The 16,366-nt window shown below is 42.7% G+C and overlaps 1 protein-coding gene across 1 annotated transcript in view; it reads right to left on the bottom strand.

Annotated features, from left to right (window-relative positions):
- The window catches only part of KCNB2 (potassium voltage-gated channel subfamily B member 2), a 188,239-nt gene extending 176,865 nt beyond the window's left edge, over positions 1 to 11,374 (bottom strand). The window contains exon 1 of the mRNA XM_077186455.1: positions 10,895 to 11,374. The gene's annotated coding sequence lies outside the window, so the exon portion shown is untranslated. The remainder of the gene's footprint in view (positions 1 to 10,894) is intronic.
- Between the last annotated feature and the right edge of the window lie 4,992 nt (positions 11,375 to 16,366).

The following is a 16,366-nucleotide window of genomic DNA, read 5'->3' as shown; positions in this document are numbered from 1 at the left end:
GTTATCTGTGCTGTCACGTTGCCGGAACATCGCCTGCCAGGGCACAGTTAGGACCCTTCCAAGTCATTTGCAAGGATGGCTGGAGAGTCCACATGCTTCAAGGTCTGCTCCTAGTAAGTGGTTTGTTCCCAGCCACCTGCCTTGGAGTGCAGGTCAGTGTAACTGCACACAGGGAGGTTGCCATGCTGAGCAGCGCCAGCCCCTTCCATGGACTCCATGTGCAAGACCTCTCCTCCAAAAGGATTCACATCCCAGCCACTCTTGCATGCTTTAGTCATAAACATCTCTCCCAATCTTTGTCATACAAATTTTGCCAAATAAGACGGAGAAGTTACAGTACATAAGCATGCTTCACTGCTGGAGCATGTCCTGCACTTAAAGCAGTGAGGAAAAAAGTATGTGGTACCCAAGAAGAGGTTGTATCATAAGGATCCCAGGAAAAGTGAACAATTTTGCTTTCTTCTGACTTTTCAGGGACAAACTTCTAACATTTTGGTCAGAAGATGTCTTTTTGTCATAATCTGTCAAATTGTTTTCAAGAAAAGATTTGATTAATTAATTTCCTTGCTTTGAAAACAAATGGAAGAGTTTTTCACAATTTGCTGGAAGTGTTTTCAACATTTTAAAACAAAATCTGGTTCTAGATGTAGTGATATTTAATTATCTTTTTAAAAGTTCAAGAAAGTTCTGGATTAAAAAGAAGAGCTTGTGAAATTATTAAACATTAAATTATTAAATGGCAAAGTATTTATTTTCAGGTCTGAAGAGTCTAAGATCAATGTGCTGGATTTCTTCACGTGCAAAAACGCTCACCGAAATCAAGAAAGATTTGGGGAGACAATTGTTGCACTTACTAGTTTAGCTGTTAAAACTGACTTAAGGCTTAAGAGCTTCAGGCTGTATTTAATGCATACATTTAATGTATGTAACACTTTCTGGGAAAAATAGCTTTAGGTTTTGCAGATGTAATGTCAGGGGAAAATCAGAGTGGACATTAGGAAAAAATTTCTTCACCCAGAGGATGGTTGGGCACTGGAACAGACTCTCCAGGGAAGGGGTCATGACATCAAGCCTTTCAGAGTTCAAGGAGCATCTGGTCAATGTTTTTAGTCATATGGTTTAGTTTTTAGTTTTAGGTAATCCTGTGAGGAGCAGGGAGTTGAACTCAAAGATCCTTATGATCCTTTCTAGCTGGAGAACTGGAGGTACTCTGTGATTTAAAAAAAACCTTAGAAAGCCTGTGCTCACCTCAGCATCTGATTCTTAAAGCCTACAAATGAGATCCAGCAAGTTAGCCAAGAAAAGATGAAAAAAGTTGGTTGTGACAAACCAATACATTTTTACTGAGCAAACACATTTTTGCTAACTTATTTGTTTGTATGATTCTTCTTTCAGTGTCTGCTTTGCTGTAATCTCTCTGCTGCCACATCTTAGCTCTCAAATGTCTGCTCTTTGTTTCAAAATATAAGGATCTTTAGTTTCTTAATGGTGTGCTGTGGGATCTTTTACTAGAATTTTCCCTTAATTTCAGTTTTTAAAAAGATAGCTGAGGTGATAGCGAAAACTCTGCATAAAAGCATCCCACTTAAATGAGTTGTTAGTTATTTCCATTTCCCACCTCTAGAGAAGTCACATCTCATTTAGTTAAGGATTGGCAAGCTGAACGCAGGAAGTGTCAGGAAACATGTCAAAGAATTCCTGAGCATCCTTTGTGTGTCTCAGATTCATATCTATATGCAAGAACACATGCGTGTGTGCACAGGAGAGAAGTATCTGAGCTTTGATTATCCAAATTGCTGGTGACAGCTCTTGGCACAAGTCCTCAGGGGCTTCAGTGGGTGACACCACTCATAGCACCATGGTCTGAGGGGGCAAAGATGGACCTTAGCCTGTCTCCCCTGTGACGCAGCTTCTCTGTGAGCAATGCCTGGCTCTTGGCATACTACAGTCACGGGCAGAGCTGTTACTGGAGAGCTGAGTCTTTCCATGAACTAAGACCAAATCCCACCTCTTGCTTTGACTGCTCTGTTAACAGCTATAGCAGGGCTGGTCTATGAAAAGTAAGATCTTGCTTTAAGAGGAGATCCTGCAAAATCAGCTCTGGGGGCTATGGCTGAATGGTCTGAAATGATGATTATTTCTACTTTGTAACAGACCTCATTGGTTATTTATTTCTGGTATGTGAAAATTTAAACTTTGGCGGCTCAAAGTCTTGGAGATCTGCAGGAAAAACTCAAAAAAGATTAGGCCTTTTATAGACGAACTTTTCAGATTGACTAAATCAGTCTGTCTGCTAACTCGCTGTTCTCACCATCTTGAGCACAGAGGTGTCTTTTAGATGGATGAGCTGAACTTCACCAAGGAGCAGCAGACTCTGAGACTCTATATATTCCCTAGGAGCCTTGGATAAGAAAACCCAGACAGAAATAGGTAAGGTGACAAAAGACAGAAAAAGAGGGAAAGTATAACTGATGAAATGTTTTTAAAGTCTTGCAGTCACACAGGCTTGGCAGTTTTGGCTTATCTGAGTTTTCTAACTACCCCAACAGCACTTGTAATCACTAACTGAAGCTCTTATGCAAGGTAAAGCCATGTGGGTGGGCTCTAGACACACGACAGGTGATGCAGACTGCTTTACAAAAAGCTAAATGCTCTTGAGAGCATTCAGAGTAATTTTACCTCAAGTCTCGTGGAATTCAGGGCTCAAGTGGTCTTTTTGAGTAGCACCTCTTCACAAGTCTGTATCAGAGCACTGGGATTGTAGCATCCCCTCAGCCTGCACTGGGGTCTCAAGACAGCACTGAACATGGCTTTGTAGCCTACCCGGTGCTGAATCAAGATCCCCACCAAACTTTATTTCAGATCAGCTCCGATTCTCTCTTTCCTTACCCGCAGCTCTGCTGTTGGTGCTTGTGACAAGTGTGGCTATATGATCCTTACAAACAATCCTGGTGCATTCCTGCTCAGTTTACAAAAACCTTTCCATTTCCATTGCAGGTTGAAACATCTCTCATTTAGGATGTTGTTGTTGGTCATGTCCGCGCTTCACTTTTCATGTTTACAATTGGTTGCTAAGGGCTGTTACTGCTTTTGCCAAAGATCCTGTCTTTCACTGCTTATTTAGCCTTCCCTGGAAACTTCTGAGGAGATGAGCTGTCACAGAGAAGTACAAGGCCGAATGGCAGATCATTTTCTTTAATGTCAAACAACCTGATATTACAGAAATGTGATTATGTAAGGTCCTCATGTCAGGTCTAAATCAGACTACATATTTATATCCCAACTAGCACTCTGGATCCAAAGGTTTGATTGGTGCTTCCATACAATTCTTTGAGAGTCTACAGATGTTGCATGTTCAGGATACACTAATAATAGCAAATACATTAATATTAATAAATTAGAGCTTTGAGTTGCAATTTATCCATCCACTACCTGATTTTCTCTTCTAATTGCATTGCAGTGCATTAAGATGATGGAGGAGACTGTCAACACATCATTTGTTCTTTCAGGAGGCACTAATGTAACCAGTTGTCCTAAAGCAATTCGTTTTAGGGTTATTCTAAATATGTTAGCTTCTCTAACCCTTCAATCTTCCACTGCTCCCTGCCAATAACAGTGCTGCCAAGTAGCTGAAAGCAGTGAAGAACTTCACAGATGTCTTTTTGTTCTGCTGAAGAAAAGCCTGCACAGTGTAGTAATAAATGATGTTTCTAGGTTTCTAGGCAGGGAAATATTACACAACATATAATATAATCCTATATACATAGAGAATGATGTCTGAAGCAAAGAGGCACATCATACAGAAGAGTCAGATTTTATCCCTCTTTGAATGAAATTGCACCCAAAATTTTGGATGTTGCATTTTGGTCAGAATCCTGGTATACTGTTGAGTTTTCTAATAAAGAAAAAACATGCAATGCCACTGTCCCAAATCTACAGTTAAGAAAAGCAGAGTTGTATTCCTAAGTGACTTCAGAAATTAAAACATTCAATTGCTGCTTCTGTCAAAATTTCATTTTCAGCCATTTCTAACAGGACTGTTCCCTGATTCAATCAAGGTGAAAGATAGGCCTAAACCTACCTGGACCACAGATAGGAAGAGGCTTGGCCAAGGAATACAGTTTGAAAGGAGCAGACTTACTCAAGAGACATTTGTCTCAGCCAATTAGGAGCCTATCTCAAACTCCTATTGTGATCCTTTACAGAAGCCCTGAAAGCAGAACAAAGGAATGAATCAGGCCTTGATTTCTGGGAGACTCAATTTTTGACAAGTGCCTTTGTTGTTTGTTTTTCCATAGCTGGAAATGTCCCCAAGGTCACAGCATCAGCAAGTCTTTACAGAAGGCTTTTATCATTAAAAATTAAGACAAAATTCCATCTAATCTTGATCTGAAGAATCCAACCCTTCAACATCTTGATGTCTTCAACTATAGGATGCCTTGGAAAAACATCCCAAACTACTACTACAAACTGCTGTGCAGAGCCATGGGGAACCCAACATCCTATTTTGCCTATCTGAGGAAAGCAGTCACCCAGAAAACAGAAAACTTTGCTTCCTGACCTTATCTATGACCTTATCAGTTTTGGTTCCACATAATGCACAAAGATACAGTTGGTCTGGGGGTCAGTAAGGAGAAGCTGTTCTTAGGAACTCCACTTTAACACTGTAGAGAAGAAGCTACAATGACTTTTAGTCCTACCTGATACCAAGAGCATTGATATTTTTTGACCCTCAAATTGACCTGACAATAGAAAAAAAGTGAAGACTCACTATCATGCACAACCCTATGCTACTGTTACTATAATTCTGAAATCAAGACAGGCTAAAAGGAACACTTTTATAAAAATGCCACTATAAATTAATTTATTTACTTCTATCAAACCAAAATGTATTTTTAAAAGCCACAGCATCCTCTTAAAAAATGTGCTTCATCAGAGCCATTAGTTCAGGGTTTCTAATATTAAACACCCAAGTCCCAAGTTCAAAGAAGGGTGTGGGAACCTCTAAGGAAGGATCAACACGATACCTCACAGTCAGGAAGAAGATGCTCTTAACTTCCAACCAGACCCAATGCAAAAGCAGGATCAAAAGAGACACAACCCACCCACATGATATTCTACGCCTGGAAACCTCCTCTTACAAGAGGTATGTAAAATAGTCCTTCAAAAGAATTGAACAATGTCTACTCTTTCCAAATACACCTTGAGGTGGTGGCCTTGGCTCCACCTTGATGTCATTGCTTAGTCATTAAACATTCACTGAAAGGCCCACACTCATCCCTGTGATTCAAACTTGTGGTTTACATCTTCCAGGCTCCTGCTGCTATCAGTAATCCCCAGGACAGCTGCAGTGATGGAGACCATCCCCATTCCTATGGAACAAGAATGAGGCAGCCTGTGCTTGAAAGACAACAGACACGAATGAGTCTATAACTGAAGGGTGTGACCAGTCCTTTGGTGGGTGGTAATCTTGGATTACAAGAAGTGAAATGTTTATTTGCATCATGTTAATCTATGAAAGGCCTAAAAGCTCAATTTTTCTCCATCAGTACCCAAACCACAAGATTACTGAGGAAAAGTGAGATATTTTTGCTTCTACCTGGGTTATCTATTAACATGTTGAAGCAACTAAACATTCTCATCTCTTCTTCAGTTCAAAAGGAGCAGAAGATACTGCAGAAGCACTGCTAATGCCACTTTAATGACATGCCTAAATAGGGACCAATGTGACTATCAGTAGCCAGGCTAGTCCTGAGAATAAATTCAAGTATAAAACTTACCCCGTTAAGAGGTTTGCTCTGTGTCAGCAATAACAAGAATGAAGAAAGCATAAGAGGAAATATTCCAGAAGGCAAGACCTTCTAGACAGCACTCCTGTCAAGGTAGAGCGACTCTGTGCTGTTAATCTCAGCAACCACTGGAAAAGCACGTTCAATACTGTCATTCACAGTTGTGTGATTTCAAGGCTAATTAAGCCTATTCACTGTTTTGAGTCTGCTTAAATACATTAGGGGGATTCTTCTAGCTTCTGCAGCTTGCCAGCACTTTCTGCTCAAACTGTCTCAGAATGTCTCTGGTATATGCAAATTTACACTGAATGAATGGTTATGAATTATAGCAGGATTATTCTGCCATTTGAGATGAGATGAGGACAACAACCTTGCAGGTAACCAAATCTTCATACCTTAAGAGGGCAAATGACACAACTGAAAACTCTGTAAAAAGAAACATTATGGCTTCATTTTGAGTTCTTACATTTGACTGTAATTTTTTTATCCCTATATATTGAAAATACAGCTAATTTTCTAAAAGTTAACTATTGATGAGGTACTGTGAAATATTACTTTATGAACTGCCTTACTAATGCTCTGAGGCAAATTTATTCTGTATTTGGACTGTACTGCCATAACTGATTTCTATTTCTTAACTTGTTAGGCAATCAGGGGGAGAAGCTCATCTCCAGTGTCATCAAAGAAGATTAGGTTTGAGAGCTTTGTTCAGTTAATTATCAGCACAGCTTTGCATTCATTTCCTCCTAGTGTGGTTTTACCTGAAGGGCTGACATTTATTTCCTAACAAGCTAGTACCTGGATACGATGGCAGCAAGAACACCTCGCAATAGCAAAGTCTGATTTCCTAGTAAGAAGCATTTTCCTAGGGGTAACAAAAACCTAGGGGCTTATGCATCACGTGCCAGTGCTAGTGGTAAGAGAGCTGCTCAGCCCCTCTGCCTTGGCTCAGGCTGTAAATGCCCTCACACAATATTACAGTGCACTGTGCTCCCCTGTCCTGCTGCTGAGAGGGGCAAATTGGTCAATTGCCATTGTTCCTTGTAAAGAGTTCAGCTGCTCTGTATCGCAGCCTGCTCCTAAATGCTCAGAGCTGCATTATGCCAGCATTACATATATTATTTATTAGCTAATAGACTGTTGTTCTGACTCTCTTGCTGGTGCCAGCAGTGATGCTACTGACTACTCTTTATAGTCATCCAGAGAAGGAATAGGGATGTACAGAATCCAGACACCTAAGTCACAGCTGATCTATCATTATGGCTAAATATAGATTTCCTACATTAGAAACAAATAAATTTAAAACCTCACTGATTTCAGTGGCCTGAGACTTTTCTCTTATTGTTTCCCTACTGTTCATAGCATAATCCAGGAAGAAGTGCGTTCAAAATAATATTCCTTGTTTTCTGATTATGCAGTTAACATCATCATACTTTCATGCTGGTGAAAAAAATGTAGTTTAAGACACTCATCCTTTAAGAAATTCATCATTAAGAAACTCCATCCCTCCAGACTTGGAAGAAGGAATGTACTTGCACAGCAAACAAGTGAAAACTTAGAAAGATGCCAATGTGTGACTTGTGCTGAAATTTCTGCACATTCTGTAGCAAGCACTGGGATGGACAAAAGGCAAAATAGCCTTTGCTGTCCTTCCAGATTTTTATGAAGAATACAGGCAGGTTTAAGCCTAATAGATTTTAAATATCTTGACTGATGCATACTCTCCTAAGGCTTTTATGGTTTGTAGTGGTCTGGGCAGCTGTACTGGGACTGACTTTGTACGGTAACCAAGATAAGAAACCTCCAAATTCTGTTCAATAAACACTTGAGTTGTTAAGCTTCTCTGTTAAATTTTTAAAAAACTTTAGCCATATATATGCATTCTACTTGGACTTTATTTGAGCATGACTGAGCAATGTATGTATTATAGCATGCAATACGATACCTCTAATTGCATAATAGTGAAGAAAAAATTCAAAATAATGAAATTCTTTCCATATCTTTTCCATATAGCCAGAGAAGTATAGATTTAAAAACATATAAAGCTATGGGATTGCACAAAAATCTACATTTGCAATAGGATTACATCTACTCTGTAATGTCCTAAGCAATTTCTTTGCACATTATCCCATGGAATACTGTTGCACATCTTAAAAAATCTATGCAATTTAATATTGGAAAATTTATTTTGGTTTGAAGTTAATATTCTTGTTACAAAGTAAACACGCATTTCTCCCTACTAAAATGTGAGTTAAAACACAATTCCAAAGATTTATTATGAAATCCAAGAAATCAAATACCCAGTTCCACTACTCCAGCAATCACCACAACAAAGAGATGCCAACTACAGATGGGAAATCAAAAATATTTTCTCTTGGGGTGCTCATATCGTATTACTAGAAACAGAAAAACACAACAAAGTAAACTACAGCCTGTTTTTTTATCATGCATCCATTATAATATTTATTTTATATTATTGTTTAATATTAATGTTTATTTTATATTTATTTTATATTTATTTTATATTTATGTTTATAATGTTCAGACACCTCTTAGGTAAAAAAACCTTATTCCTAAGCATGATAAAAACTTACTGTTGCAATATTAGACAAACATGTATAGTTCTTTTAGAGGCAATCATTGCTTAATTCCAAGAGCTGTGAGCATTGCTGGGTCAGACGACATTATGCAATAAAATGATGAATTAATAGAATTGACCCCTGAAAACATCCAAAAATCCATTTTTAGGCTGCATGTATGTCTACTGTGATGAAGCTGAAGTGGTGTACAGCTTTAAGTGCTTCCCTTTCTGGCTCCCATCTCTTGCTGTGGGGAGCAGCAGGTCTGTACTCTGGTAGAGCAGACACCTTCAGGAGGGTCTGCAGTGGAATCCCACTGCACTGAAATACTTCCAGTCACTGCCCCCTTCACCAGATATCTCAGCTTGCATTCCTCCTCTGAGCTGAGACCAGACAGACCTTCCCCAATGTGCTGTTTATATCATGACAGACGGAGTACAACACTGACTGAAATATCCTTCAGCAGGTAGCTTTAATTACAGGAGCATCATGGAATATACTTTACCTGCACATGTGGTTATATGAAGCTCCAGGAAGTCACATAAGATCAGGATTTTTTTTCTAAAAGTGACAGCAGCAAACTGTTTGGCAAAATCCCAACTGTTGGCAAGAAAGCTATTGCAAATCTTGACCTCTCGCCTTGCTTTGAATGGCAAGCCAGAATTTGCCAATTAACTTTCACTTAGAAGAAAAAAAAGGCTGAGTATGAATAAATATATGTGATGTGGCATCCTTAAGGCAATGGGACACTTCAAAATGCTGAAATGGAGATGTTCAGGCTGAAGCGTGCTTCTCTGAACAGCACCTCTCCCTCATCTCGAGCTGAAGATGTTTTACTGTCTGCACACATCTGAGCAAGGGCAACCTGCTGAGCTCCAGCAACAGCATCCAGCCGAGAAAAGAGGGAGAGAAATTCAAATGCTGTGGTTAGAGCAGCCTGCAGAAGCACTCATTGGGGAAAAAAAATAACAACAAGCCAGCTGCAAGTTCCACTAATGCTGAACGAAGTGAGAGTTTATCAGTTGTATCAGATTTATCAGTTTGTTTGAACAGAATAGACAGAGGTGCTAAGAACCAGAAACAAACTATTTTTTTCTGTACTGCATCTTATCTCTCTGGGAAAGACTCCAGAGTTTTGCTAGCACATCTTGGTGATCAGAGAACAAACAAATCCCATAAGTGGCATGTACTCACTGACCCTGCTCCCCCGAAAGTTTCTACTAAAGATCCCTGGAGGATCATGTCCCAGGCTTGGTGGAATGTTCAGTTTTGCAGACCTTGCCCAGCCTCTAAGGCTTGGTGCTAGCTCTGCTCTAAGCTGGACAGACTCGCCAGCTGAGCAAACCTGAGCTGTAGGTGTTTTTAATGCAAAATGTTACCGAACAGGCTTTTCCCCCTCCCAAGCCTGCCCAGTCTCCCTGCTGTTCTTCCCCTTCTAAACCAATCCTGGCACCTACTCAGAGCTCCAGGACAGGGTCACTGAAATCCTTCGCTAAGGTGTGCTTTTAATAGCAAGGTCTTGATGACTGTGTATTTGCTAAGGAACGTTGTCTCCACCTGATGCTATGGACACTTCCTTTCTTACACAAACATTGAGAAAGTGACAATTTTGGCAATGTTGCTAGACTCAGTCTTTTCTGCATTGAATTAAAATGTCCGAGAAACTGCATATATATTGCCTATTGTATCTTAATCATTATGTAACTTGAATTGAATGAAGTCCAAACCCTACTATAAATATGGACAGTACATACATAGGGTATAAACAAAGGTCTACCTTCACCCAGGCAGTGAAATTCTGATAGAAGAAACACACTGAATGGTTTGTAGAAGCCATGTAGCGAATGAACATGCCTATTCATAAAGACATTTAGATTTTTAAATCCAGGGGCCAGCATGCTCCCTACCTACAGAAAGCATATATGACAGTATATTTCAGACTACCACTACGTGTATTCTATGCTACGTGTATTTCCTTCTATAGAGGGGATTTTTCAGTCCCCGGGTGGATGGGATAATTCCAACGACAGCTACCGAGAAGGCTGAGGTTTTGTATCATCAGGTTTCCACAAGCACTATCAGAGCATCGGAAACAAATGACGAGCCTTTATCGCTAGAGCTCACCCACGGCAGGAGGCAGAATACTACGAAATGTCATTCCCTCCCTCCCTTTAGCAGCTCTGAAGGAACAAAAATACAAGCCACGGTTTCCAAAGCGCTCCAGGGCGAGGGCTCTGTTATCCAGCCTCAGACGGATCCAGGCAGCCGGGGAGAACACCCCGGCTCCGTCCCGCCCCGCCGATCGTGCCCCCTCCCCGGGGGCGCTCCCGGCACCCGGGGCTCCCCGGGGCTCCCCGCGGGAGCGCCGCGCTCCCGGCCCGCCCGGGCGCTCCCGGCCAGCGGGCAGCCCTCGCCTTCCCTGGCAGTCCCACCAGGGCGGCAGCTGGCCATGACTCGGGCTCTCAAATAAATACAAATAAAGGCAAAAGGCAGCCCTCGGCGGAAGAGGGAAGCCCTCCCGCTTACCTTGCTCCGCGGGCGCCCGGGGCGCCGCCGGGGGCTGCAGGAGGGATTCCCCAGCGCTGGCAGGGGCTGCTCGGGCTTCCCCGGGCACCGCGCGGCCGCCTCAGCCACGGCGAGGGATTTGTTTTGGTCGCTCCTTCCCGGGGAGGGTTTTCCTCTACATTCTCGGCTCCACATCACCGCCTCTCCCGGCACGGAGAGGGCTGGGGGTGGAAAAACCACGGCAAAGGCATCTCCCTCCTACCCCCGGAGATGAAAACCCGCCGGAGCAGCCGCGCGGCGAGCGGCTGGGGTGTCGGGCGGAGGATAGGGGGGGCCGAGGGGGGATAAGAGTGGAGCCCTCGCTGCCCTCGCCCCGCTGTAATCCCCGGCTGCATGCGAGCCGCCGGCTGCCGGCGCGGCCGCCCGTGTCTGCGGCTGTGCGCGGCGGCGGCGGCGGCGGCGGCGGCGGCAGCGCGGGGCGGGGGGGCACGGCCGCTCCCGGCCGGGGCACGCGGGGCGCCCCCCGCCCCCCGCCCGCCGCGCTCCCGAGCGCCGCGCGCGCCCCCGCGCCCGCCCCGCGCTCCCCGGCACGGCCCGGGCTGCGCGCTCCCGGCACTGCCCCGGGAGGGGCGCGCCCCCCTCCCCACACTGCCCCCGGACTAAGGGGGCGCATCCCCCGCACCCTGCCCGGGCAGGGGAACCGCGCTCAGAGACATCAGCCACGCACAGACACCGCGCCAGACACCCGCTCGGGCGGGGTGCACACGCTCACAGACACACAGACAGACACACAGACACACACGCACACACACTCGTGCACATGCATGTACACACACAGCCAACAGTGATCCCCCAGGCAGGGGATGTACACACACGCACACACACAACCCACGCTAAGGGCACCCTCCAGGCAGGGGATTCCCCTCTCACACACGGGTGAATCCACGTTAACATTCCTACGTATGGGATGCACGCACCTCTCGGACCTCCCCAGCCAGGGAATGTGCGGGCTTGCACACACAAATACAAACACACCACGCACACACGCACTTCCATGTACTGTCCCCTCCCAAACACAGAGACAGACACACACCACCTTCTCCTGCTCAATAGTGCATTCAAAGCATCCCTGCCCAGTTTTCCTTTCCCAGCCAGGGGCTGGAAAGCCCAGCAGGGCACGGGCGCACAGCACGCAGCACAGGACTGTACCCGGCCCATGACCCGGCCGGCCCAGCCTTGCTATTGACATGCTGAAGTCCAGTGCCTGGAGAGCCAGGACCCTTCACCCCTTCATGGGGCATGGCTAATGCATTTTTGTCATCAAGTCTTGGCAAGGTTGCAGGCTGCAATCAAGACTTCAGCTACTCCTGCTGCCTCCCATAGTATTTTATAGCTCTTTGTTGTTTTTCCTTGATCATTCCAGATAATGGGAGGAAGTCTCTTTCCCTCATTCATTAATGCCCCACTATATTTCAGGTATCAGATTAGAAAGCTTTTTTCCTTTTCAAGCTCTTCTCTGTTTCTCAGGTTTCATAACAGTCCATCTGTAGCTTTGCCCTCTGCATTGTGTTGCTCAGGCTTCATCTCATCCTGTAGCTCTGAGATTCAGCCTTAACTGTTGCACATTTTGCTGCTGGGATGAAGGATTTCCAACAAAACTTTTATCAGCTTTCTTTTTTTTTTTTTTTTTTTTTTTTTAATTCAAAGACCTCCTTATTCTTTTGAAAGCTATCCAAGAAAGAGATTGGGCAGTATTTGCCAACATGATTTTAATTACAACGCACCAAGAAATAGGTTAAACTTCGAATGCTCATTTACTGTGCTGATTTTCACCCATTTTATGTGAAAATAAAATCTCACTGTCTTGGGGACATATAAATGTATGATTTTTAAAAAAGTTTGCCTACTTTCTCCCAGCCTACCTGCAGAAGTTTTCTGAATGGCTACCTCAGCAGTAGTCCTAGTCAGTGCTGAGTTCAAGGTTAGATTTCTATGAAAAGCTCCAGCAGAATATACTTTGTCTGAAACCTGGACATCTGTGGCATAGGCATCCATGCCTAGGCTGCTCAGCCTAGTGTTACCCTTATGGTCAATCAGGGAAATTCTCTTCCACATCTTACATGTGATAAACAAAGCTCCATAGCAACCCATTCCTCTCCTCAGCTACTCCCCAGCTGAAATGTTGGTATCTATGTATTTCAAATGTTCCACCCCTTGTGTGTACACGTATCCACATGTCTCATCACTAATTTTTGAATGCACCAATCAGTTTCAGCTGAGCAAAACTCTCAAAGGCAATTAAATTACAGCAAGTTTAAGAAAAAGAAGGCAGGTGGAGGAAGAAGCTAACCACATATCTCTTTGTGCTCAGAGCATGGCAAAGGTGACATTTGGAGTTCATGTGCTGTAACATACCTCAAAATCTGCATGTACAGGTGACATCAGTGAGAAAAGTTAACTGGAGCATCTGTCTTCTTAGCCACTGCAGTTCAGTAAAGCCCATGAGGCAGAGCTGTAGGAAACTGGAATTCATTCCTTCAGATTCTCATTAAATAATAGGTTGTGAGGAGCTCCAGTTCTCCTCTACTGCTTTTCGTGATGCAGTGAGTGGTTTTGAAGCAGACTGTGTTTTCTTGAGATTTTATTACTTGATTTTTCATTTTTGATAAAGGAAGAATGTCTTATCTCCCTCTCATACACACACCCCCAGACACTAATACATCTTGCTTATTGGGAAAACTGACAGAAAGTTCAGTTCATAGGTGAGTTCCTGCAGTTCATTGGCTACACTGGTATGCATGCTGTTAGACACTGCTCCAGAATAAGCAACTGATCTGCCTTCAAGAAGGAGAAGTTATTCTGGAATAAAAAGCTCCTTATTTTGCTAGTATGTCTGCAGTAAAAGTAATTTTATTCTGGGAAATTATTTTTGCACATTGAGGTACATTATCCTGCCTAGACTCATGTTTACATCACTGCATCTTTGTTATTCAATTTTCCTTTATAAACAGATGCTAGCAGTTCTTGGCTCACTCTTTTTCTAGGCTTGGGGCATTTATGTTTATGAACACTCATCTTCAGCTCTTACCAGCATGCTTGGATATTGAAGGAAACCTTTGTTGGTTCTCTAGTTACCATAAATAAAATGCAAAATGCATGGCCATGCTGCTGAACAGTGTCTTTCAGATCATAAAGGAAAGATTTCCTTCAGAGGAGTTTAGTCTCAGTTGGTCAGATAAGGGGAAGAAAGCAACTGCTTGAGAGAAAGAGAAATCTCTTTTCTACCAAGATTTCTGCTGCAGGATTTTTCCCCCTCATTACAGCGATGTTCTTCAGAATACCTTTCATCCATCAAGACCATCCTTGTAAACATCCTGGGCCTCTTCCTTCTGACTTAACACCCAATTTATATAGATGAGCCTGCTAGGTCTCTGTGAGGCAGTGCTTCCCAAATACCTCCCAGCAGTGAGAGGAGAAGCTGTTTAGAGGAAGGCATGGATGGAGAAAGATGGGCAGACATATGGAAAAGTATAGCTAAATCTTGCTATGACCAGGAGGATCATTCAAATTCACACTCTAAATGTTGCAAGAAATAATTGTCTTCTCCACTGCTGAACATCTTGACCATACCAATGAACTCATGTGACCCATTAATTTGCTTGCTTTTGAAGGAAGAAGAGTGGGTTTATGTTTGTCAGGGCCTTGAAGGCACGACCGGGACTGCTGGCCCTGATCCACTTTCCCTGAAGACTTCCCAATCCCTGTCTGTAGTCCAGGACACCATTTCAGCTCAACACAGGGCTTTCAGTCCCTGCCTCAGAGACACTTCCCTGTGGAGAAGGGAATAATCTACTTATAGACTGGTTTAATGGCTATTCCTTCTTGTAGGAGCAGATATTACATTAAGCACCAACAACAGCAGGACTGATGTAATCAGCATCAAAGCTGGCCTGTCTAAATGAATGGTTGATCATTTTCCTGCGTGTAATCATATCAGTTATTGCAATGCTGAAATATGGTTTTGAAATGTATCTTAATTTCCCAGCAGTGTGCCTAACAAATGGCAAAAATAAGTTCTAGAAGAGTGAAGCCCAGTGCCCTTTGTATCACTCAAGACTTGCAGAAAAAACAAGTCAAACAAAGGCAGCTTCTTGGCCAAGTCCAATATTCTCTTGAAATAAATCACATTAGGAATATCATCTGGCAGTAGCAAAACCCACCACAGTTCAGACCAAGTCTTGTCTGGATTAGGGGCTTCCTGATTATTGGAATAGCTTTCCATGCTTCAATTTGAGTGGTTGGGGTTTGTTTTGCTTCCCCCCCCCCTCTTTTATTTAAGTTTTGGTTTCCTTTATCATATTTCTCTAACTCAGAATACTATGTTTTCTATTTGTGTTGCCACAGATTGGGCTCTGACACTCTTTCTCCAAGTCTTGGTTTCTAGAGGGGCTCCTGGAAGTGTTTTCAGTCCTTTCACAGGCTGCAGTGGGATGGCAGTCTCACTGGTGTTTAAAGGCTGCCTTGTGACACATCCAGGAGTGAAATGCTGCTGCACATAGGGACAACAGTGGCAGCTTTTCCCTCTTTAGTTCCCATTAAATGGAAACTTACAGAGGTGGGTATCCCAAAACCAGCAACAGAGATGAGCAAGAGCATAGCCAGGAAGGACAGACCATGGGAAATATGCCATTGTAAAACAAGCCATAACTTGGATGGGTTTGAGGGTAGTTTCTTGTCTGTTCATAAAAATTGTTCATTGTTCCTTTCTTCTCTAGGTGGATTTTTTTGTTTTTTGGGTTTTTTGTTTTGTTTTAGTTTTGGTTTTTGGGTTTTTTTTGGGTAGGGGTTTGGGGGCGGGTTTTTTATGCTTGGTTTGGTTTTTGATGTTTGTTTTTTTTTAAATTCTGGACAAATCTGCACAAGAAAATAGTCATTGGTTTCAGGGCTACAATCAGTTTTGACATGACAAAACATGTCACATGACAAAACACAAACAGAAACTAAACTTGAACTAAACAAAGGTGTATCATTATGATTGAAGCTGAATTATAAATTACAATAAGTAACTGAGTTACAATTAGAGCTGTACAAACTGACATTTCAAATTTAGGCATTTTTTCATATCCAGAAGTCAAATAGATAAGATTTATTGGTTGGGTTTTATGGCAAGCAAAAAGGATGCCTGCTGAGTGGCTCCTGGAGCTCAACACTGCATAATTTAGGTTCTAGGATGTAGGGCTCTCCTTTGTGTAACATAAGATAGTGATGATTTCCAAAAAGTCAAAAGTTTTTTCGACCTCCTGTAGTAAGCTATTGCAGCTTGCATTTTTATTTTTAAAAAATACACATTTGGTAATGCAATTTTAATATTTTTATTTTTTTATTAGCATGACCTGAATGTTAATAATGCCTGACAATTAAAATGTTATCTGGTGTTATTCACAGACCTTTAAATTGAGATCCCTTATTTGGCCCTATGCCAGATCACAGCCT

This window comes from Agelaius phoeniceus, chromosome 1 (genome assembly GCF_051311805.1).
Source record: "Agelaius phoeniceus isolate bAgePho1 chromosome 1, bAgePho1.hap1, whole genome shotgun sequence".
NCBI classification, from domain to species: domain Eukaryota; kingdom Metazoa; phylum Chordata; class Aves; order Passeriformes; family Icteridae; genus Agelaius; species Agelaius phoeniceus.
The sequence above is the reverse complement of the archived record's forward strand: the minus strand, read 5'-3'. Positions and strand labels throughout refer to the sequence as shown.